We start from the raw sequence: 26,655 nt of genomic DNA, 5'->3' as shown, positions 1-26,655 counted from the left end.
GAATACTTTGGTTTACAGAGGAGTTCATAGTCAACTCAATGACTGCAGGTTACCAGGTCATATGGCTGCAAAACAAGCCCAACTCATCACCCCTCCATCACTGTGCTTTATAGTTGGTAATGAGGTGTTTGTGCTGAAAGGCAATATTTGTTTTTTGCCAAACGTGGCGCTGAGCATTATGGCCAAACATCTCCACTTTGGTCAAAGGACATTGTTCCAGAAGTCTTATAGTTTGTTCAGATGCAATTTTGCAAACCTAAGTAGTGCTGCTATGTTCTTTTTAGAGAGGGGATTCTTTCTTCTGGCAACCCTTCTAAAGAAACATACTTGTTCAGTGTCATGAACTTTAACATTTAACATGCTAACTGAGGCCTATAGAGGCTGAGATGTAACTTGTTTTTTTCTTTTTTCAATCTCTGTAAGCATTGCACGGTGTGAGCTTGGGGTAAATTTGGTGGGACGTCCACTCCTGGGAAGATTGGTAACTGTCTTTAATGTTTTCCACTTTTGAATAATCTTTCTCACTGTAGAATGATGGACCTTAAATTGTTTGAATATTGACTTATAACACGGAACATCCTCTTTAATAAATTGTTCTTATTGCCTTATAACCTAAATTGATGGCCTTCTCTAATACATCATTGCGGATGTATTTCCTCCTTGGCATTGAGTTAACACAAATACCTGAATGTGCCAGACCAGCAACCTGCTTAAACTTCACCTTTTATATAGGTGGTCACACTTGCTGATGATCAATTAATCAAGGGCTTTTGTCTGCTACTTAGCATCTTAATTCCTATTGAAGCAGTGATGCTTTACTTAGATTTTCCACACATGGCTTCTCCATTTTGGCTTTATTTTTGTTGAATAAATCATGACATGGTGTAATATGTCATTTGTCATTCATCTGAGGTTGCATTTACCTAATTTTTAGACCTGCTAAGGAACAAATGGTTGTTATTTTGTTCTGTGTTAAACCATATAATTCAAAGAGGGTGCACTTTCTTTTTCACACAACTGTATATATCTAAAGAGGTTTTTTTGTTAACATGACAATTTGCTCATCAGTGTGTGCTTTGGCTCATCTAATAATGCGCTTTGTCCCCTTAAGCTTAGCTTTAAATTTGCTCTCATCTTACTCATTTTGAACCTGTTAAAAGCTAGCTTCCTCTCCTTCAGTATATTTGCCACATTTCCTTTTTCTTTTAGTCTTGCAGTTTAATGCAATGATTTGCTGCCTCTAGCAGGATATCTCTTAAATCGTTTCTAGACTCCATCTAAAGATGTCCAGACCATCAATGACTCACCTACAAATCTCTCTATGAAAGAAAAATCCACGTTTCTAAAATCAAAAACCTTGGTGTAAGTGTGGTTCAATGTAACCTTTAACCTTATCATAAACCACACTGATTGATGATCACTGGAGTCCAAATATTTTCCTACAGTGACATCGGACAGTGACATCTCGATTTGTAAATACCAAATCCTGCATAGCTTGTTTCCATGTTGACTCCTCTTCCAACTTCTTCAGACTTGTTATTAATGCAGTAAGTAGAGGGATCTTATTCCCTAAGCTACAGGCATTTGTACACATCACCACCAAGCTATTTTTAACCTATATGTCACAACATGTTGTGGTTTAGCTTTTTCTAAATCTATACCGACCCCACCATTTCTTTTTCAACTTCCTAAAGCTAAGCCCTGCCCCGAACTTACCCTTTTAATGCAACTTCACCCTCCCTTTATATTTAAGTTAAAAATCTCTTCCAACCGTCTAAACATCTTCTCCCCCAGCACCGCAGCCCCCCATTGAGGTGCAGCTCTTCCCTGTGATAGAGTCTGCAAAATCTAACCAGTTCTCTAAAAACCCAAATCCATCCTTCCTATACTGCCTTCACTGCCACACATTTATCTCCCTAAGCTCCCACTTTCTCCCTAGTGCAGCATATGGTACAGATAATATTCCTTTTCCTGAATATGTCACCTAGTGCTATAAAATCTTTTAATAATTTACTATTAAAAAATTAAAACAAAATCACTTTCTGATTTTTATTTGAAAACCCTTTAACCATCTAGAAAAGCTAATGAAAAAAACAATTTATAGGGCAATAAGTACAAGTAGCGCATTGCTTTTTCAAAAAAATATTTTTCAAATATGGTCATCCTGCGCCCATGTCAAATTTGGGACAGCATTGAAGCCAATCAATTCAATTTATTCCAATCAATCTATATATGTTTGAAAACTAGACTCCCAAGGGTATTTCAAATGGTGGTGTTTTAACACTTTCTACTCACTAATTCTGCAAACAAACATTTGTGAAAATTTGCGGTAGTAATTATTTGTACTTCAGGTATGAATTTATAGCTGTTCGCATATGTCACTGACAAACAACACCCTGATATGTTTTCAACAATATCTTCTGAGTACAGTGATACCACCTATTGATAGGTTTGTCTGGTAATTTTGGGGCTAAAATGCCACATTTGTGAGGTGTGCATTTTCCAGTTTGGAATTTTGACATCTCGTTATCCTGGGCCCAAGTCCTATTTGGGACAGTTTTGAAGCTGGACAATTCAAATTTCCCCATCAAACCACATATATTTTTTGAAAACTACCTGATACCTCAGGGTATTTCAAATGGTGGTATTTCCACAAACTCTTGGGAAGATACAGTGCTAATTTTAGGACTTCAGGAATAAAGATTTTATTTTTTATTTTTCTTGGACATTTATTTTTTACATTTTCTTGAAACTTGATAATCCCCCTTATGGTGTCATGGTGAAATCACAGGGGTCTTTTTTCTGTTTATTTTATAATATTTTTTTTATTTCATTTTCACATTTTCTGAGAGGCAGCTCTCACTGTGGAGTGACTTTTTTGTGTTGCTGAATGCGTGATATCGCAGCATTGCAGCGACACCAACTGAGCTTAGGAGACAATCGTTAGTCGCTTTTATTAAGCAGCTGGCCACCACCATATTGAATATGGTGAATGTGATGACACAATTCCCTTGCAAGTTTTTTGGTGTTGCTAAATGCCTCAATTTTGAGGAATTGCAGCAATATCGTGAAGAAAGCAATTGTTGTTAAAGGGTTAATATGCATTCTTCCAAAATGAATATAAAATTAAAATAAAGCACTTACCTGACAAAAAAGTTGCAGTTCTTCCTACAGGATCCGACTGTTCCTGTCAATGATTGGTTGCTTCAAACTGTGGCAGTGGCTGGAGAGTGTTCCCAATTAAACCAATGGGAGGACTTTCCACACACTGTGGTCTGAATAGACCCCTCCCAAGCAGCATTCAATCAAGCTAGTGCCAAAGCTGACTGGACAAAAGTGTGTCACATATACAGTGTGATATGTTTGGTGGGACTCATGTTCTGCAGGGCATTTAGCTGGGCATGGTTAAAGGGACAAATGCATTTGAAGAATTTGAAGGGCCCACTGAGTTATTGTATACATTTAAGTGCCTGGGCTGGTCTGAGTGCCTCTTTGAAGGACACCTCCTACAGCTGCACAAGTAGAAATGCCTGTTTGCTGACAATGCATAACTTTACAAAGAAATAGGGGAGACCTGGCAGGTACCTTCTGGCAGGTAAGGCCAAGTGACCTTCCCCTCACTGGCCCTTTGCATCCCCTCATAACATGCACTCATTCTCACACTAACATGCACTGACTCTAACACACACACATACATACTCAACATCAACATCACACCCCCCATCACTTTGTCACACCTCACACCCGTACCTTGCCTGGAGATTTTCCCTATAGCTACTGCTATACTGGGCAAGCAGCTGATCTTTCACCATGGATAATGGGGGGCAGGGTGTTTGAAATAGCAAAATGCTACTTGTAATTATCGTCCTGAGAAAAAAACAATATATAACTTGTGTGGGTTCAGTAAATGGGAAAGAAGAAAATTACAGTTAAATACAAGAACTGCAGAAATTTTAAAACGAAGGGTACAAAAATAAAATCAGCCATTGACACGAAGAGGTTAATCTTACATTATTATTTATTGATGTATATAGCGCAATCATATTCCACAGCCCTTGACAATGTGTAAACAAGACATTACAGGTAGTGCATAACATAAACATAACCAGTGGGCCAGAGAGAAAGCATGGTGCAGAAAGTGAGCATCGAAAGGTAAGTTGCTTAATTTTTCAAAAATGTAATTTTTTAAGACAACAGCTGTACAAAGCTTTTAAATTCAGTACAATTTGCCTAATTATCTTCTTATTGTATTAAATTTATCTCTAAAAATTCTGTCCTGCTGGTTGCTCTGGGCAGCTTAGTACATTTATTACAAAAGGACTTTTGTTAATACAGCTAAATGGTAGATTGTTGCAGATTATTAGTACCAGTAAGTGCAAGGGTTTTCTCGCTTTGTCCTATTGAATGCAATGTATTTATTGTCTTGTTACCCACAATTCTGTATTTAGGGATTACATTATGGTTGCTTTTTAGAAAACAAGAAATATATGTTTAAACTAATCCAAATACATGTCTATGTGCTTTCATAAAGGGACATGAGATAAAATATCAGTCTCTCCTGTATAAAAGGACATTTTACTATATTTATGTTATTTTCTTTGTGTTGACAAACCTATTAGATAACAGTATTGCAGCTCATATTAGTAGGATGAAGGGAGCCTCCACGTCTATAATCTGTCTATGATTAGCCCATAAGAACAAATGCAACTTTCTAGCTGTGTCATCTCAAGTCCTGGCAATGTACTTTCAGATATGTACTGATACACATTGGAAAAGTCTACTTAATGTAATTACCTTAATGTAGAATATATGAAATGTAGGATGCAGTGTATTTTGTTTTGCCTTTTGGTCAGTAGATTTACGTCTGACCATAGGGTGAGTTTGTTTCAGTTTTTTTAGTTACAAAATGTACCTTTTCCCTGGTTTAAAGATCACATATTTATGTACATTTTTGGAGCATGGAGAAATGCTGCTCAATTACCCAGTTAGAGACCAATTTTCCTGCCAGCATCTTAAATAATAATGTTCAAAGCCATTACAACACGTAAATTGCAAGTAATATTTGTGACAAGTACTGGATGTTTCAAATAAACCCATATTACAATCATTGTTATTAATGTTGTTTTGAGGAGCGTAATGTCATTTATAATTCTTCTATACTGTATATACCTCTCAAACAGACCTACTGTCTCGCTTTTCCACCCCCCAAGCCTCCCCCAGCCCCTGCTAAGCCCTTCCCCTTTCCAGTGGTACAACGTAGAACCGATGGGTTGAACCCTAAACCCAGCTTCAAGATACTGTATAATTACATCGAGAGCCTGTGGAACCTCTCCATGCATAAGCAGCATTGTATGTATATGAGAGGATACTTCGTGCTGGTGAATGACAAATTGGCAGTTGCAAGGAAAATTTACCGTATTGGCTTAATTATAGGCCTCACCCATAAAGTTTGGTGCTATTTTAAAATAAAAATTAATTTTTAAAGAAAAAATACACGAGTGGAATAGTAAAAAGTATTTTATCTAATGAACCGGAATACATGTATTTGAACATTTTTGCTATCTATTATGCAGTTAGTAAGCATATGTTATATACAAACTTGAAATTTGGAAAACCAATAGCCATTTTAAGGTCCCTCCCCTTAATGCATAATGCACCTTACTTATAGATGTGTCCCTCTGCCCCCCAGATATGCCACTCTTCTCCCCAGTTATATGCTTTATGCCCCCCAGAGATATGCCACTCTGCCCCCTAGATATGCCACTCTGCCCCCAGATATTCCACTCAGCTCCCCTGATATGCTTTATGTCCCCTGATATGTCCCCAGACATGCCACTCTGCTCCCCAGATATGCCACTCTGCTCCCTAGATATGCCTCTCTGCCCCCTCCCCTGACTTACCAATACATTCCCAAACTCCTTGATGTCTAGTGGGGGCAGCCGGTGCTCGATGCGCATAGACAACCTCTGCTGCTGCTCGCCACTTCTGCTGGGGCTCCTATGCAGGCGCTCCGTCATAGAAGCCCCGGAGGAAGTGACGGCAGCAGCAGATTTCCCCTGCAGCGCTGCCTGGCAGCTGGTGAACATCTGCACGATGCCCTCAGACAACCTCCGCTGCTGCTGGCAGCGCTGCAGGGCTTCTATGGTGGAGCACCAGAAGGTCATGTAACACTGGCGCTCCTTCATCGAAGCCCTGGCGGAAGTGCCTGCAGGTTGTCTGCATCGCGCAGATTTCCACCGGTTGCCAGAGAGGAGGATCCCCTGCAGCGCAGCAGAGCTAAATGAAAAGGAAAAAACACCTGCCCGGCGCCCGGAACTGCATGTCCCAGGCATCAGGCGATACGAATTGCGCACCCCTGCACTACCCCCCGATTATAGTCCACACCCCCACTTTAAAGACTTAAAGTGGGGGAAAGTGCGCCCTATACTTGAGCAAATACAGTAATTTCTCAATAGAGGATTTCCACAATAATCAACATTTTGTTTTTCTTCCCCAAATGCATTTGATATAGTTCTATGGTGATATGCAACAACCATCTGACCACTCTCATATGTTGTCTAAAACTTTCTGAAGGGAGATGACATCCAATTGTAATTTAATTACCTTGCATAATTTTGTGTCTTCTAGGAATATTGAGACATTGCATTAAGCGCCCTGTGAAATCACTTTCAATCATTAACTTCTCTACTAGATAAGGAAAGTCACAATATGAGCAAAATAATCAGGTGTTGTGTTGAATCAAACATGATATGCCTGAACATGAAGTGTCTGAATTTCATACCAATCTGACTGGCGGGAAAGTGCCCACTATTGATATCTATGGGTACAATTTCTGTACTGCTTCAGCCAAAAGTCTAGATGTATTTACACTCACAAAAAGTTAATTTAAACGTAATACTCAGATGTCATTAAAATGCAAATTTGTGCTAATTGAAATTTTAACGAAAATTGCTAATTTTGTTAATTCCTACAAATGTCTGAAAGTGTGGAGGGATTCCCAATGAAACACACAAAAGTAAAGCAGAGAGCTCAGAATTGTTGTTTGCATTTTGTTGCTTTCGTTACTCTCATACTCTCACTCTGTATTACACTCTGATTCACTCTCACACTCTTTCTCACACTCTCTGTCAATGTCTCCCTACCTTCTCCGCCGATAACTTCTATGCCCTCATTTTCTTTTCCACAGCTCCACTTTCTCTTGCCCCTACTTGTTTTTCTGTCTTCTTTCTATGTTGGCATCTCTTAAGCATTAGCCCCCTTATCTAGGCCTCCCTGATGGCTTCCATAAAGGGGCAGAGCCTCTGCGAACACCCTATTCCCCGATTGTAGTAATGGGGAGAGGCTGACCCCGTAGTGTGAACTGTGGCTCCGCCCTTTTTGCGGAAGTACTCCACAAGGCCAGAATATTGCAGACGGATTTGTGGTGAAAGAGAAGCATTTTTGTGGAGACAGACGATCAAGAATAGGCAAGAGAAGAAACTGAGATGTGGAAAAGGAGACAAGGACATGGGTGCCGAAGGTAGGGAGAGATTGAGAGAGAGCATTAAGAGAGAGTGAATGAGAGTGGGAGATAAAGTAAATAAGACTGTGACGAAGCATTAGAGAGTGTGAGAGAGCATGAGTGAGGGTGAGCGACAACAAATTTTGTTTCCAAATGGAAAAAGCCCATTGAATTTCTTCCAAACTGAAAGGGCAGGAAATAAAAAATGTGTCTGAATTGTTTTTGGTCCATTTGCACAAGTGTCTCCCTTTAAGATACAGCCATAAGGTATGGTTCCCCATGCTTGTGGAGAACTTTTGCTTCATTTATTTTCGAAACTAATTAACACCTCTAGTAATCTGGAAATGTAATTAGGAAATAGTACCAGAAGTGTTAATATTGCTCTACTATTCTTCGAGTATTTTGCCGCATTGAAGATTTAGCTGAACAGCTTGAAGGCCAATCACAAACTTGTCAGAATCTTATCCTGCATGACAAATGAGAAGGGACACCCTTTTTTTATGAACCACCACATATAAAGATTAGTGTCCTTGGGCCCTGACACTTTTTTCCTAATTTATTTGTTTTTATTATAATTATTATTTCAATATACATACTATTTATTAATTATGACCTAGCCTGTCAAGAGCTAATAATTTGATTTGATGTCCTCTGTTATGGTGGCATGGAGCCCACAGCATTTTAATGAATAATGAAGCTAATTGAGCTCCATCACGTTTAGTACACATCATATGCAATTCATTGAATAATTGACTTGCAAAAGCATACTGGATGAATTGAACTGCACCAGACCCAGGCAAAACACGCCAGCAACAGTATTTATAGACCCTTTCTACCAATTAAAATCAAAGCACGTTACTTTAATAATGGGTGCCTGAGACTTGTGCAGTTTAAGCATTGTAGGCCTTTTGCTATTAGTCATCTTTAACATTCACAATATGTATCGAGGGCTGGATCACACCCCATATTGAGTACTTTGTTGCTGTTCCCTTTTTTAAAGAAAAGTACTTGACGCTTAAAATTACTTTACAGGTGGAACACAATTTACTTCACAGCGGTATTTTTTTCATTTCACGACAACCTTCTGTTAAGTGCTAGAAACGTATGATGTCATATTATTTGCAAACATGCAATATTTCCTTATAATACCAAGATCTTTCCTTCATTTACACACCAAAGCACGCAAAATATACAATTGTCACTACAAAATATTTCTATAGCACCTTGAGGTATTATTGTTGGTTAAGCAAATTTCTCTATATGTATTCCAATGTAATATAGACATTTCGAACAATTTTTTAATACATTTCCTCAGAACAATTTTAACAAACACATATGTTTAATACCGTAGATAATGTGTGTTTGAATATGCTAAGATGAGAATGGAGCTGTTTCAAGTCCACACATGATATTTCATGTCCAGACTGAAATACAATTTGTGGGTCAGTGTGCCAAAGATTAACCTGACGCATAGAATCTACATTTGTTACATTTACAGATTTATGAATTCAGTACATACAAATGCAAAATGCATAACAAGAGGTAACAGACAGTTTGATATATGGAGGGTGTTTTGAGACCCGTAATATCTGTCCCTACTGTATCTGCATTTTAAATGGGTCATTTATTACACTAATTGAAGCTGAGAGGTACATTTTACGTCACCACCTTGTTTCAGCATTAAAATTCTGATTTTGTTTTACTACTACATGGTTTCTGCCCACGGTTAAGTCAGCTGCAACACTTTAGTACTAATATAAGAATTTCCTCATGTCATAAGTATCAAATCAAGTAGGTTGTAAGCATGGTTAGTAACGTAAACGCAAATAAAGAAAGCCCTGAAGCTATAAGCACAAGGCCAGCATGAGTCGGGAGCCGAGCAACCTGTAGATAGGCCATCTAGGGAGTTGTAACAGTACATAAAAAAAAAAAAGAGAGCTCAGGGTTAAAAATGATGAGTGGTGTAGATGGATCTGCGGGGGGAAATTACATCAGAGGAAAGGTGACAATTCAGAGTTCCCGACCAGAGCGTATTGTAATAAGGCAGAAAGGATTTCACTTGTCATGAACTATGTTTTTTTGTTTAACAGGGTGTATGCTTTTTTAGAGGAAATCATTTTACAAAATGAGTAAAAACACAATATGTGAACCACTTAATGTGTTTTATTAAATAATGACTAAGAGTGCATGAAATAGAATTTGTGAAATTGAGTGACATAAAGAGTGGTGAAAACAACTCTTTTGTTATGCGGGACCAAGGACAACACGGATGATGCACCCACTATGCAGAGACAGTAGCGTAGAACAGCACGAAGGGTTTAGGCAGAAAGTCCAAGGCAAATAGGTGGTACAGGGTCAGCGGCAGAGAGAACGCAATCAGGAAATTCCACGGTCGGGACAGGCGTACACGTAAATCAATCAGGAGTAGGAACGTAGGCAAGTGACTCTTTGAAGGAGCACTGCACTAATGGGACAGGAGGTTTAAATAAGAATAAGGGCGGGAAAACAAGCAATAAACCTGTAGCAATGTGTATGACGTCATCGTGACCGGCGCACACGAATGGCGTCGGGCCGATATACCAAAAACGGCATCTGAGTATGCTACACCCGTGAGCGCCGCAGGTGTGCCACACGGGCAGATGCTGGGGCAGCAGCTCTGCGAGTGCCGCCGACTCGTCACAGCGGCTCACTCATTGTTATTGCCATGTCGTGGGCGTGCCACGGCGGATCGCATGTCTTCCGCACGTTACACTGAGAGGACGGGTGCGCCTCACCCACCAGAGTCAGACCGGCGAGGGACCATGGCGGACACGGTAGGTATCACACCTTTAGCTAAAGGAAGGCAGAGAGAAAAAAAATTAAAAAAAAACAGCACTCAGTAGTTTATTGTCATCTTTAGCGGGAAGAAGATATGCTCAGGAAACTCACTTCCCCTTTTTTACTGGTATTTTTCCTCTTGCTAGGAAAACAAAACCAATTACCTATCCCCAATTGCTTGTGTAATCAATAATCCATTACTGGACATAACTATGACTGCAGGAAGTGCTGTGAGATTTTAATGTTTTCAATTATGCATGGCTTTCATTCTGTAGTCTGCGAGAGGCGTGATATGGGCCGGATGGAATGACTGGAGGAGTTCACTGCATCAAATGACTGCAGTAAAATGTTTCCTATTTCCACAAGCACAGGCAATGTTGCTGGATCAAAAGGCTTAAGCAGATAAACCCTTGACTTAAAGCACAGAATGCCTAATGTGAAATCAGTTCCACCATGTATGGAGTGCGCTTTAATTCTGGTTAGCACGCAATCTGTGCAAGATTGGATGTAGGATACGCAATTGCATGACTGCCATTTCTGAGGTCATATTGTGAAATCTGTTTATTTCTTCCCTGCTGCAGGATTTACTATGTGGATTATTTTCACTGGACCACCTTCTGTTTCACTTTCACATTCCCAATAGTCAAAGTGCGCCAATTCATCACTCGAGGTAGGACACGTAAAGCTTCAATAAGTGGATGGGGTCTTCATAAATTGAGGTAGAAACATTCTTGCGATAATTCAGCTACTTGCAGTTCTGATTTTGAATGCAGAGTCATGATTAGCTGTTAACTCTTAGCAGTTGTTTTGCTCCAGTGATCTTCATAAAGGAGCTTAGAGTCATTGTTTTGAGAAGATTTGCACTGTTGTTTAATGTATGTAAACATACATTAACATGTAAACGTGCACTCATCATATGTACAAACATGTAATGTGTGGGGTACTTATTGCAAATTAGTTGTTTGGACTCATGAGATGTTTAGTGATAATTTTGTAATGTAGCCTGGAATTTTCTGGCATTTTTAAAAGTATCATTATGATGAAATTCTGGCATTTTTCCACTGTATTTTCCATTACGTGCTAAACAAGCTGAAGACCTAGCCTGAGTATTCTGTATAAATTCATTAACTCCGTAATATAGATAGCTGACATAAAACATTGCTATTCAGTTATGTGATTATCAATTTGCTGGAGATTCAAAGCAATCAGCATCCCAAAGGGACTATGAAAATTGCATAATTTGAGATGGTGATGACCAAGAAAAAGGGTCTTTGTAAAAAAAATGAAAAAAGTCTTCTTAGTTGTACCGTTGTAAATCATTTTTAAAAATGAAAGCGTATAATGAGATTTCTCCCCCGTGTCTCAAAAGACACCTTCAACATGTTACTGTTTTATTTTTCTGTTTTTAGTGAGCAACGTTTTATATACAAATTCCAAAGCACATTCTTGTTGCTATAGCAATCACCGGTCTATACTTGGAACGTTATATTGATTTGTTGATTGTCATTGTTATGTTAATGATACATAGCATGTTGATAGCATTGACGCCACAAAATGTAGCAGGCATAGCTGTTAGCAGAGGCCTGTACATCGAGCAAAGATCCAACAATATATTAACTAGTCTAAAGGGTCTAAAAAAATGTCCCTCCCGGGGGTTCGGTTTCCAAACAAGGATATGCCTTACCACATACTTTATGTTTTGGTGTGTTTGATATTTCAAGATCGTCTAAATTGTGAATGTTCTTGAATGTTTTTGGGCTGTTGACCTCCAGAAGGTATCGATATGGAGAGCTCACATCTTGACCCAGCCACCACCACATATACTGTAGGTAAATGTTGAATTCCCAAGCAAACAGTCATGTTCATTATTTTGCTCTCATTTACAGTCCATGTCTCATTTTTGTAACTCTTTCCCAGAATCCTATATATTTAACCATATGTATTATCATGTAGAATATTTAAGATTTCTTAGCATTTTTCTATTTGACCCTATTTCATCAGAAAAAAGCCCCAAAACACCCAGACCTACATAAACCTGAAAATGTCCAAATTTTAGAAGTAATTAAAAAAAGTTTCTTTCATGTCTTGTCTTCTATGATAATGCTGTTTTCTTTTATTGTTTACTGAAAACTACAGCTGAAGTAACGGTTACAAAACAGCTATAGCCTGTGCGTTTTTGTTTATGAATCAGTATAATTCTGAGACATTTAGATGCAAAGGATGTGTTTTACCTCATAAAACAGAGATCTGTGGCAAAATATGACAAAACTAGTCATCTCCTTTTCTCCTCATCCCACACTTACGAATGATGGCGAAAACAGCAGGGATTTAAGAAAAGGGGAAAGATAATCTAAAAGGGGGGATAATAATGCAGATCCTGACGATAAAAATGTAATTACTCCCCCTTGGTATACACTTATGGTGCGTTTATAATACATATATGTCTTGTTTCAGTCAGTTGGACTTGAACATTACAATATTAAAGATGCTTAGCAAGATACTTAAACATATTTATTAGCAAGATCTAAACAAGTCTGCAGTCTTTCATTTATCATATGCCCGGTACAAATTCTGCATCACCTTACTTTGTGACTTCTAATTTACCTTATACAATGCCAACCACATATCCCATACAAGGTTGCACTCTCCCTCCTCTTGCAGTTGCACCATGTGTGGCACTTTCCCCCTTCGTCTTGTGATTACAAAACACCTTCTGTAATGTAGGACAGAATATTAGCTTTTATTTTATTTTTTCCTTTGTTAATATCCTGTGAATATTTATATAGAAGCATCCCACCTCTGGGATAACTGTGAGTGTGTTTTTGACTTGCTTCGAAATATTCCGGGATTGCATGGTTTATACTGCTGGGTTGGGTTCCATTTTTTTTCTGAATGCAGTTTTTCTAGTACGTGGATTATACAGCCATGAAATTCTGTTCAAATTGTGATGTTATCTATCTTGCAATATTTCTTTGGTAAATGTGTTAGATGTATCAGGGGACCAAATGAAAATGTGAGAAGCATTAGTACAGAGTCTGGTTTAAATCAAAAGCAAAGAAACAAACAAAAAACAATTATGGCAACACTGGTTTCTGCATTCATGTCCACCATTGCAGCGCACATGAATAAATTACCATTGTGTGAAGAAAATGGCTAGCGCATCTGCCTCTTCTCTGTCTTGTCATATGCAATTTGTGGAAGGATGCGCTCCTTATTAAGTGTTAATTAAGCGACTGAGATAGCTCCTGCAGAACACGAAGCAGCTCATTATGTAATTGGCCTGTCTCAAGTGTGAGATGAGTGTTCAAAAATCGATATTGGCTTAAATAACATAAATAGGAGTGTGCAATCATCATGACACTCTTAAAAATACTCATGTGAGATGGAAGTGCAGTGGCAGATTTATTAATGAAATGATGTTGTTTGGCATGAGATATAACATTGTAGGAATATACAAAATAGAGCTGTCAGGAAGGACAAAGCCTTTTTAGATTAAGATATTGTTTAAACAGCTCAATTCATATCAGTTGCAATATCGTTGCTTACTGCTTATTATTTATTACAGTAGGTACAGGAATACATTTGGAAATTATGTTTATATGATACAGCAGGACCAGGTAAAACTAAACTAAATTTGGCTACAATTGGAGCAATGTCTCTAGAAGCTAGTAAGGTGATTCTGCTGATTGGTCCATGCAGGGCAGTGGTTTGGTACTATCTGTAGTTGAAATATAAGCCCAATATACCCTATAGCCACTCCAGGCCTGATTCCATGAATTCAAAAGTCATTTTCCCTTGGTAGTTCTGGACCATTGAGCTCATTAACACTGTGTAGCACCTGTTTACCTACCCATAATGGCAGCTGAGCATTTTTCACAGCTCATTGGGTTTAGACTTTTAAAATGCATTATGAAGTTAGAAACCTGAAATGATCATATCTAATGCAAACTACCAGGTTAGCTATACTCTGAGTGTTCTTCATGACAACACAACTGAATTATTCTTCATGAAAATAAAGGACATGTTTGTAGAACCAAAAAGGAAGATGAACATGCAACAAATGCTATTTTCAGCGACTATGAGGCTGGCATTCAGGAAAGTCTCTTGGATGGATTGAATGTGTTATGTTAAAATTATCTACCCAGTGCCAGTTCATAAATTGAACAGTGTCCTATATTGTTTAAGCAAATATATTGCTATTTGCTATATATTAATCCATCATGGGTGGATGTTTATTTGTGGGTGCCTAAGGGGCTTTCCCAGAGTTTTGCAGTACTGCAAAAAGTCCAATGAATAAACAGCTTCTCCTTAGCAAAACATATCATACCTGGGATCTATATAAGTTTGATATGATGCCTCTTGGTTAAGCACTGCTTCACTAGAACTCCTGGTCAGTTTTGTCAATATCGAAGCAGGGGAACAGTGTTTGGTCATGCCCACTCCCCAGCCAGGTTCTGCCACCTTCTCCATGCCTACTTCTGCCTGTTCACTCTCTACCCACTGCGTGCTACTAGCTCCATGCCCTGAATTTAGCCACACCACCAGCAGATGGGGCATGCAATGTAGGTTACATAATCTAGGGATGAAATACACATTTCCACAAAATAGCCCATTTGCTGTGCTGGTGCTCCTGCTTTTGTGGACTACAACTTATAATTATATTTATATAAATATATGTGTTTTTAATTACTGTTATTTTTTTATTTCTGATGGGGGCTTTGACGAATGTGTGGAAGTATTTGTAATGTCATACTGTCTGATCGCTGAAGGTTATCAGTAATTGATGTAATATCATCACTGACTGTTGCCATAATTGTATCTGCATGTTGGCAAGCTGCCCTATCTGACAGCAGATCAGTTGCCAACATGTAAGAGCTGTTTTTTTTTCACTGTTGCTATGGTGACCAGGCAGGAATATTTTTTTAACGTGAGAGAATCTGCCAGTCAGTGGCTGACCTTCTCCTTTCCTCGACCATAGTATCCTCCGTTAAATTGTAACATAAAGCCTCAGTCTATACTCCAAGCCTTGCAAGTACGTTTAAACATGCAGGGGTTAGGCTGGAGTTAAAGGAGATGGATGCTGATTGGTTTAGAAGTTGAGTTGTAGACAAACTGTACTACAGAGGTGGGAAAGGTATATGTTCAACCCATATAAATACTGCTGTAGTAATAGTTCCTATAGTTTCTTACATCCCAATTTGGATGGTTGCTAGGAATCAAGTAGAGCATCTTAAACAATTGATCCCCAAAAAGCAGTCATAGAAACAAATATAGGTAAATTAATTTATAATTTTAATCCACATGCAATTTCATATAAGAATAGCATCAGTGTCAATCCTCATCAAAAACTTGATTGGAAAAAACTAATTTCATCAATAAATATACCCACTTTCAATAAATGTAATGGATTTAGGGATATTAAATTGTGGAATTAGCAAACACAACATGCCATTGGAACACAGGAGCGATGGTTGCTGATAAAGGGCCTCTTATGAAGATATTCTATTAAAAATTAGCCGTTACCATTCTGCAATACTGATTTTCAACGTTAACAACTCCTACACTGTATTTCTAAGCTATTTCATTTTATGGACAAAATGTGCTTTTCTTTAAAAAACAAAAACAAATGGTAGTGTGTATATATATATATATATATATATATATATATATATATATATATATATATATATATATATAATCATCCTGAATAAATGTAATCACTACTCAAAACATGGAGCGCTATGATCTTGATGCAGATATACCCCTGTGTCGTTGGTGCTGGTTTCCGTTTAATCAGTATAATAAATTCTGCTGGAGCCTTTGTCTGCTGTGGCACCATGCTGTGCTGATACACTTATTACCTTTCCCATCTGTGTATCAAGGTGTCCTTTCTTATGTTTACTGTTATAAAAGCACACTTAAAACTTACTTTGTTTTTTTATTTTATTTTTCTATCTAAAATGTAGACTCAGGTAAACAAACCATCTAAATCAAGATGTTTGTGGTAGGGTAACTAAAATGCATTAGTAATTAAACATTTGAAAAATATATATTTGATGTATTATAGTGTTAATTGGCAGCTCAAGAGCCTTAGTCATCTAAACAGATGCAACTTCATACTTTGCAAACCACAGCCCCACTGTTATCAGAGCAGCACAGAGTTTTAGGGCACTGCACCCTGTCATTGGGACTGATGCAAACTTGGGAATTCGCGGAGGCTGTCCTTCAGCAATTCTTCCTCTACTACTGCTTAGAGAAGACAGAAAGGGTGGTTTGAGTCAGGGGGCATGGTCAGCTGTGCATAGGTCATGCTAACTTAAAAATGGCTCCAAAAGGTCAGTGGGTGGGTATAACCCAAGAAGGTAGGAAACCATAGGCTGTTCCCTGTTTGGAGATTAAACATCTGGACCCTGGGGCTTGCTAAGTAGCTCTGAATTAGCGTTTATGAACCAGAGCTGGACACTTTAAAAGAACACTCTAGCCCCGTTTTCATGTTAACCACATATTGGAGTTTATTTTGCGTGGATCCAATGCAATTTACTGCATGCAAACTGGTGCAAACTTAGTGTTTCCAGATAATTTTTATCTTGCAAACCATTTACAATTTTAGTAGCCCTCGTCTGAATTCTCTCTAAAATACCAATATCCTTATAGCGATGGGGTCTCCAAAACTGTAAATTTGTCAACATTAAACTGCAGTTGTCACACTTTCAAGCATTCTTCTATTTTACTTTATTTACTTACCATTTGGCTTGTTCCACCAGGAACGTCTACCCTATTACAGACCTTTGTATTGTCCACAAAAAGACATACCTTACCATTAAGATTTTGTAATATCACTAATGAAAGTATGAGTCCGAATACAGATCCTTCAGTTACCTCACTAGTAACAAGACATTCCTCTGAATATATAGTATTAATTATATCTACAGTCTTTTGTCACTCAATCATTGTCATTCAACTATTAGAACATCCAAACCCAAAGACTGCGGTTTATATATGTCTTCTATGAGGGACAATGTCAAACACCTTCCAGAAATTCAGATCGGTCATATTTACTCCTTCTCCCTGGTCTATTATTTTAGTTACACAGTCAAACAAGCATATGAAATTAGTTTGACAAGTTCTCCATGCAGTAAAACCATGCTGTTTCTGATCTTGTAACCCATTTACATACAGATATTTAACAATATTTTCCTTTAGCAGCTGCCTCCACTTGATCAGCACATGATCAGTAGAACTCCAATTTAATTAAAGGAATCAGTTAGGGTGGTAGCAGCCAGTCACATGCATGCTGTGTTAACACTGATGTTTTGTTATACTTGTGATTCGCTGCTGCTTGCAATCTTGTGGAAAAGTATTTGCCCCTTCCCCTTTCTTCTATTTTTGCTTATTTGTAACATTTTAAAGTTTCAGTTCATCCAACTAATTTTAATATAAGACAAAAACCACATGAGTAAACACAAATGGCAGCTTATTGAAAGGAAAGAGTTAATCAAAACCTCTATTGCCCACGTGAAAAACAACTTGCCCCTAAACATAATAACTGGTTGTGCCACCCTTGGCAGCATCTACTGCAATCAAACATTTGTGATAACTTGCAATTAGTCTTTTATATCGCTGTTGAAGAATTTTGGCCCACTCTTCTTGGCCGAGTTGTTTTAATTCAGCCACACTGGAGGGTTTTTGAGCATGAACTGCCTTTTTAAGGTCATGTCACAGCATCTCAATTGGATTCAAGTCAGGACTTTGACTAGGCCACTCCAAAACCTAGTTGCATGAATATTTATGTGTGAGCGTGGATATGTATGCGTAAGAGTGTGTGAGCATGAATGTGTGTGTGAAACGGAATATATGTTAACATGAGTGTGTAGGGTGTGAGTATGTGCATGTATGTTGGCATGAGTGTGCAAGTCTATGCAAATGTGAAAGTGTGTGTACAAATGTGTGCCAGTGTATATGTGAGTTACTGGGGATATGTCAAAAAATAGGATCCTGGAGGCCAGAGAACACAGGGGGATGTGGACAAAGAAAGAAGACAGAAGAACATGATAAGGCAAGAGAAGAAGAGCCGTGGGAAAGGAGACAGAGACACAGAGGCAGTCAGCAGAGAAGGTAGCAAAATATTGTGAGCTTGAATGATAGTGTGAGAGAGCATGAGGAAGCATGATTGAGTTGATTTATTAATCACGATATAACCTAATGAATGTGGTAGTGGTTTTGATGGTTGTGGGAGGAGGGCAGCATTTCATCCTTGGACCCAGGCTCCACTTTTGAGCACAGAATATTAACCCAAAAGCCTTGAGGGTTATTAAGATTTTTTTGGCAAATGTGAGATGAGCTTTTGTGTTATCTCATTATATTAAAGATAGTTTGATGATCTGAAACATTTAAGTGTGACAAATATGCCAAAATAGAAGAAATTGGGATGGGGCAAATACTTTTTCACACTGGAAGTGACTTCTAGAAATTCTACTAATTATATGCAAGATGTTTACATACTAATGCCTCCTAGTCTCATATAAAATGGACTCCAACCTGCACTAAAACCTTTACCTATTAGAGTGCCAGTTACATACATGGTACATGGCTGCAAAAAGGGATGAGAGCACTAACCATATGCAAAACATTACATTTTCATTGTTGACACAGTCACCAAAAAGATTCTAATATTACTGTGTTGATTGTTAAAATTCAGCACTATAGCCAAAAAATGCTCAGTTTTTTTCCTTGATAAATATTCTATTTGCCACCTACTTTAAATAGTGATGTAGTAATAGTGAATTGATGTGTTCTTGTATATTAGCATCAGCACATCCCAAAGTGACTCCTCATAGCCTCTGGGCCTATCAGATTCATGTAGCCTGAGATGCATAGCTCATTAGGCTGTTGGGTTGCTGTGGGAGATGTAGACTGTTTGTTAAATAGGATTTGTGTGTAACCATTGGTCACAGGCAGGAAAACCTACCTTGCTGTTCAACTGTTGACTTGTTTTTTATTTTTACTAAATAAAGATTATGCTACATAATTATCCATGTATCTTGAAGCACAATAATTATGACATTTCATTTATTTCTTCATCTAGTTCACTGAATCCGTCATCAAGGAATGAAGAAGGCCCTTTCCTTGTTGTGTGCTACTGTGCTGCTAATGGGTAGTTCTGAGACATATTTTGCAACAGACAGGCAGTGTCTCTAGAGAAATGCTGTTTAGATAATTTCCCTTGGAGAATACTTGTCTGGCTGGTGAATACATACACTTTTCTGTAACACATGGGTCACCAGCAAGAATAAGATTTGGTTTGACATAGCCCTTAATCCAGGTAACAGCCTATGCCTAGTTTAGCTCCACTTTCCGCTTGCACTCAGTCGGGATGTTTTTTCACATTCGTTTCCTAATTCAGTTATGTGTTTAACATCAAAATAGGGTTAGAGTGCTCTTCAAATATATCAATTGAAAGACGGTTCCTTCCAGGTGCTGTTTGAACCTGGATGTCTTATGTTATCATCAGTCATCCATGAATTGTATATATATATAAATATATACAGATACATACTAGGCTCAAAATGATGGATCACGTCAATGTTTCAACCAAACAGACATTCTCATGTCTTAGAAGGGACCAATTAAAATGTGTTCATATATCTCAAATCAGTAGATAGAGCTTCTTACCCAACATTTCATATCTATTTTTAATTCCTTTCAGTAATTAAACAACTATACCTCAAAATCCAATTTAAAGAGATTTAAGTAAATCTCTAATCTGTAAGCACTTTATTATGCACCCCCTTCCAAAAAAAATAAAGCACTTACCTTACACTGAAGTTGTAGCCATGCTGCAAAAATGTTCTTCTTCCTCCATAATCCAACAATTCTTCCCACTGATTGGCTGGTTAAAGTGTCAATTAGTGGTAGGAAATGCTCCTGTTAGTTTCAGTAGGTGCATTTTACTGACACTGATTGGTTGGTCAATCAGTGCTCCCATTAAAATCAGTTGGAGGACTTTACACATGTTGGGCATGTGGGGCCATGCAGCTATCATCTTATTGATGGTGGAAAACAATTTAGAATAAAATATGTTTAAAGACTGGAACACTTTTTAAAATATATTTTAAGGTGAAGTTCTTTCAATAAAAGTTAACTTTTAAATTGTGAAAGTGGGACATTCATCTGTTCATTACTTGTTTTCCGTTGTCTCAGTATTAATGTAGTTACTAGGGTTCTTACCTTGTACAATATGAGGTTATTCCCATTGTCTGATATAAGGACATATTTAACAATATATATTCTTCATTTAGAAAATCATAAAATAAATGTATGTTTTTGTCATTTTGCTCCAATTTTTATGACTTGTGGAATGCAACACAATTTTGATCATTTGAAACATGGTCCACATAAGGTTCACGTAAGTGTACTAGGCAACGTGGTATACTGTAAAATGCATTCACCTATCTGACTCAAATATAGTCAAAGGGAGCCTATAGACACAACAAAAAACAGAAAAACTAAATACCAGTATATAGTCAATAAACAATGTAATCCTCTAGCATAAAGAACATTTTCCGTTGTTCTTTGTTACACAATGTTTTCTACTTGCTGGCAACAAATTTCTTATATTTGTTTTTATGTTGAAAGCCTTACTTAGTGATTTGGCTCTAGCAGCACAGATTGGACAGTAAATGTTCCTCCAGATGTTACATTTAGAACTCTGTGTACAATATTACATATTAGTAAGTTCCATCATTTTTTATTTCAACGGGACACTGAATTGCAACTTGTGAGAAAGAAAAAAAACCTTTCATCAGTTTTTATGTTCTTCCACTAAGAACATTTTCTTAAATGAAATATTTCTGCCATCACCAAGGCTAGGTTGAACATGTCCTGGAGGTATGCTTACCCACAGGTATATACAGCTATATACAGCAATACAGCATAGATTCCTGTAAGGTCAATAAAAAATCTTTTAATGTGAGGGGAAAAAAATACTTTTCTTAAATTAACCAAAACCAAGAGCTAATTAGGGTGTCTTGGTATTTTTTCATACAAAACCCCTAGAAGCTAGTTTTTATTTTATTTTTTTGTTTTTAAGAATCCTTGACAGATGCAAGGGTGATGTAAAACCCTTCAGTTCAAAAAAGAGTTGCTAGGAAACACTACTTCGTACATAAAATTCCCTACTGAGCCAGCCTTTCTAAATGCGGAAAAACACTTCCCATAGCTGGTGTGTGGCTACAGACCTTCTCTACCAGGAATGCTATAAATTAATTTCAAAAACCATACAGAGATTATGTAGAAACACAAAGATATTCTACTTGCTAGTAATTAAAATTTAAAAAAAGGTTTTTATACCCTCCCACAGCAGATGGTCTATAATAAGAAAATTGCTTCTTGTCAATAAGGAAAAATATAATTAAAAAAGTTACAGAAAATAGAATCTTAAAGAGACACTCCAGCCATCGTATGCACTTTATTGCATTTGATGGCTGTGTGGCCCCCTTAAATTCCTGTGGTGTTGGCCGTCCGAAGGCATGTGGGAGATTCTGCAGAATGATATTATTTTGAATAAAACCATATCTGGGTAGGGTACTTGAAGGGCTCCTAACTCCAGACAGCCGTTAGTGGGGGGGGGAAAGCATGAGGAGAATGGGCAAAGTGGGTGAGGAGTATGTAGAATGTAGGGTTGACGCGCTCAGAAAAAAAGAAACAAGGTAATAGGAGTTGGGTACAAAGTTTTTGTGGTCCACTGTATAATATTCAAATATAATATATAAAGACAAGCTACGCCAAGTAATTAGCAGTCCCTTTCTACTGGTCATTGCGGTGATTGCACCACTATTACCAATCAGTGGAAGGAAAGTGCTCATCTCCCTTATGACAGTTGTGGGAGGCAGGGGAAAGGGGTTCATGTATTTGCAAGGAAGATACCATAAAAAAATGTAATGGAGCAGTGAGCTTTCATATTTATTAAGTGCATTTGATGGTTAAGATGACACTTTAGAAAGGTAAAGGTAAGTGGTTTTTCTGTAGCTAGTCTTTTCTTTGCATGTAACATTTGGTGTGCATTCAGCTGACATGACCAATATTGCATAGTAATTGAAGCGGAAATGAAACTTTTTAAATCTTTTTTCATGTGGAATAATTGTTTGTTGTTGACTGAAGAATGACATTTGATTTATTCCTGCATCAGCATTGTACCTGTTACCATTATAACCTTGTAGATACTGATTTTTGGGTTGTTAGAAATCATTGGGAAAAGTCAACTGTCAACTGGACTATTCAGCAGCAGTACAGACTTCTAGGGTACAATGAATGTTTAATTCCTGGACAGTTGGAACTAAAGTGAGAAAAATAGAGTTAACTGTAAGTTCCATCATTATTAATTTCAACGGGACACTGGCGAGAAAAAAAATAAAACCTTTCTACTAAGGATATTTTCTTAAATGAAATATTTCTGTCATCACCAAGGCTAGGTTGAACATGTCCCGGTGGTATGCCACAATAAAGACCTAAATGCACTACAGACCCTGCATGCTCACATTTTTTTATTGAAGCCCCTAGGTCAGAGCTTCACTGTAAAGAACAAACAATTGGGTGAAAAATCTGGTGTCCTTTAAGGGCCGCAATACCCACCAGATCCCCCAATCTTCACTCCCCGAAGGAATCTGTGACCCTTGTCTACAGGAGATTTGGATCCCAATGATAGATAAAAAAGAAAAGTGTCTGTGTACACCAGTGCTTGTGTAACCTGCACATTACACCGTGCCCAGAACCTAGTATATGGTCCACCTAAAGGTATCCAAATATATTTTGGGAATACATGTAAATTTCAATATTAAACCCTATGTTACCTGTTTGTGTCCCCAGGGGGCAGGTAAAGCCCTTTGCCCCCGCCTAGTAACTCACAATCACACTGGCACACATATTTACACACACTCTCACATTTACACAAACACACTCACTAACACACATTTACTAACACACACATTACGATACACAGTCGGCATGACTAAACCCCTCTCCCCTGATTAAGAAGAAACTGCCACTGAAACTTGGGGAAGCAGGATTGTATATGTCATTGGCCATTTTTGTGTTTCTATGCTTCTCTTTTATTTTTTCCTCTCATTAAGCTTACATGACTTTACATCTCTCGTACTCTCTTGTTCTCTCTACTATATACTGTATATATATATATTTCTAAAAATACTGAAAGCTAATCCAGTGCACAACTTTCAATTTCATGAATAATTGAATTAGTGAGCATTCATCTAAAAACACAAAGGCACTGTTGCCTCTTGAGACAGAAGTGATTTGTCTTGGTGAAAGCACATTATAAAAGAAGGCTTACAGAAAGCCACATGGTAATTAAAGCCAAATTAGCCACCAAAGTAAAATAAAAAAAACTGAATAAATCTGCATGTTTCTAAACTAGAATACATGAATATTTTCCAGCTGTTACACGGCAGGACTTGATTTGCTCATTTAAATCCCATCACCCTCAGCTAGGTAAGAGGAAGCTGTTTCCACAAATAACTGGATTAGTGTTGTTGCAGAGCTCAACACTTGACCGCTTCAGTTCACCAACTTGGTATTCTATGAATGCAGTAGACTATGAGACATGTGTTTTATGTCTTCACCAACAGTTTTGTTCTCCAGTATAAAGGCTTGGCCCTTAAATTACACCTATAAGAGCAAAATTAAAATATAATTCGTAGTCTTATGAAAAATGTACGGTATTTCTATATATGTGACAAACATATGTTTTTAATTATGTTTTTAATCTATGTCTGATAGACTGAACATTTTAAAAAGTTATATATTTCTGTGCCTCCACTGACAATTCCATTGTATTCTTGCATAGAAAATCTTTAGGAAGTTTATTCAGTCAACAATGAAAATGATATTTATCTGAATTGTTTAAACATGCACAGTTCAATAAGATTCTAATAAATAAAATGAATACATGGTAATAGCACTGAGAATGATATTGGTTATATACTGCACAGACATTGCCATGAATGCTAGGTCTTTTATCAAACATGCCCAGCCTTGAATGAGATATGAGTTGTTGCCAAGGTAACGCAATGGAGGATCACAGGAACCCAGTGTGATAAATTGAAAGAGAAAGTTAAAGAAGAGAGAGGTTAAGAGAATGCTTGATTAGATATAAATAAAACATAGCAAAAAGGTTTGGTGGAAGAAGGCAATATGGAAGGCTTTTCCATTTATCTCACCAACTTTTGTTCTCCTGAATCTTCGTCTGTGTAAAAGAGGGCTAGAACCCAAAAACATGACCTTGAGAACCAAGTAGCTTAACATATCAGTGGAATGTGCCTTTGAGATCCATTTGAACTCTGTGTCAAGTATGTGACACAACCTATGGAAGGTATAGTCAATAAATGCTTTCTGCTCAACAGTAACATCGTTATTCTTTGAGTTAATCAAGCAGAAAGTCCCTCATTCTGACCCCTTCTGGACAAGGGGATGCCCAAACATGCTGCCATGTGTGATGCAACAGTGTTATTATTACCACTGTATTTGCTCAATTATAAGACGACCCTGATTATAAGACGACCCCCCAAAATCTGAATATTAATTTTTGAAAAAAAGAAAAAGCCTGAATATAAGATGACCCTATAGGAAAAAAGTTTTACCAGTAAATGTTAATTCATGTAAACTATGTGAACAATTTTTTTTTTAAGAAAAGCTATGATTGAGAAAAATATTTTGTTTTTATTTCCTTTTTTTTCAACCTGCCCCCCCCCCAGTTATGCACATATGCCCCCTGGCTTGCCACTCTGCCCCAGAAATGCCTTATACCCCCTATATGCCACTGTGCCCCATGATATGCCTTTTAACCCTCTAAATGCCACTGTGCCCCATGATATGCCTTTTGACCCCCTATGTGCCACTCTGCCTCCAGAATTGCCTTATACCCCTATATGCCACTCTGGCATTTAGGGGGTTAAGAGGCATATTATGGGGCAGAGTGGCATATAGGGAGGTATAAGGTATTTCAGGAGGCAGAGTGGCGTATAGAGGGTTAAAAGGCATTTCTGGAGGCAGAGTGGCATTGAGGGGGTTAAAAGGCATTTCACAGAACACTCTGCCTCCAGAAATGCCTTATGCCCCCCATTTGACACTCCCTCCCCCTCCCTCCTCCAAACTTACCGGTGCTTCTGAGTCCCCGGTGCATAGACCGGCCAGCGTGTAGAGCTCTACGCGATTCGCGTAGACAACTTCCGCTGCAGCCGGGAGGAGGTGCAGTTAGCAGCGGGGGTTGTCTGCGTCCATCGTGCAGACCTTCCATGGCTGTCAGAGATCAGCGGAAGTTGTGTACGTGAATCGCGTAAACCTCTACACGCTGCCCGGACTAATCACCGGGGACTCAGAAGTACCGGTAAGTGTGTGTGGGGGGGGGGGAGACAGGAGGATCCAGGTCCCCTGCATCGCTGAGGGGAATCTGGATCTTAGTCTCATAGTCAGACCTAGCTGAGGTCTGATTATGAGACGACCCCGATTAGAGTATTTGCTCTGGAAAAAACCTTGTCTTATAATCAAGCAAATACGGTATTATTTATTTTTTATTTTTATTATTATTGCACAGACTACCCAAAAATCTCTTTTTCAAACAGAATAAAAGAATGCATAGAAATGATCCAAAAAGTATCTAGACATGGCCTAATTGTCATTGTAAATGACTATATATATATTATACATACCTTGAGCCGACCAGTTAGCAATTACTGCCCATTTAGCCAGTTAACCATTACTGCAGTGAAAAATATGGTAACGCTTCTTTACCCTGTTTGATTTTTTCCACAATATTAACTTATGTTAAGTGCATAACTATGGTTGTTCATGATACTTCTAATAATTACCGTATTGGCTCGGATATAGGCCGCCCCCGTATATAGGCCGCACCCTAAAAGTTTGGTGCTTTTTTAAAGAAAAAGTTTTTTTTCTTTAAAAAAGCACCAAAAAAAACATGCTGCCACTCTGTCCCCCCCCCCGAGATATGCTGCCACTGTCCTCACTCCCCGAGATACGCTGCCGCTGTCCTCCCTCCCCGAGATACGCTGCCGCTGTCCTCCCTCCCCGCGATACGCTGCCGCTGTCCTCCCTCCCCGCGATACGCTGCCGCTGTCCTCCCTCCCCGCGATACGCTGCCGCTGTCCTCCTCTGCCCCCCCCTCCTCGACTTACCGGAGCAGACTCCCGGGTGTCTTGCGGGGCCGGCGAGGGACATCTACGCAATACGCGTATGCAACTTCCGGTACCGGTACCGGAAGTTGCATGCGCGTATTGCGTAGATGTCTCCCGCCGGCCCCGCAAGACACC

General features: G+C 38.4%; 1 protein-coding gene across 2 annotated transcripts in view; it reads left to right on the top strand.

The window, feature by feature from the left end:
* Positions 1 to 26,655, top strand: part of CNTN1 (contactin 1) — a 68,730-nt gene that overhangs the window by 12,215 nt on the left and 29,860 nt on the right. Inside the window, exon 2 of one of the 2 annotated variants that reach the window (XM_053463093.1) lies at positions 10,900 to 10,988. The exons of the other annotated variant lie outside the window; for it this stretch is intronic. The gene's annotated coding sequence lies outside the window, so the exon portion shown is untranslated. The remainder of the gene's footprint in view (positions 1 to 10,899; positions 10,989 to 26,655) is intronic. 2 annotated transcript variants of the gene reach the window in all.

Source organism: Spea bombifrons, chromosome 4 (assembly GCF_027358695.1).
Source record: "Spea bombifrons isolate aSpeBom1 chromosome 4, aSpeBom1.2.pri, whole genome shotgun sequence".
Taxonomy (NCBI): Eukaryota; Metazoa; Chordata; class Amphibia; order Anura; family Pelobatidae; genus Spea; species Spea bombifrons.
Note: the sequence above shows the minus strand (reverse complement) of the source record. Positions and strands in the feature narration are given on the sequence as shown.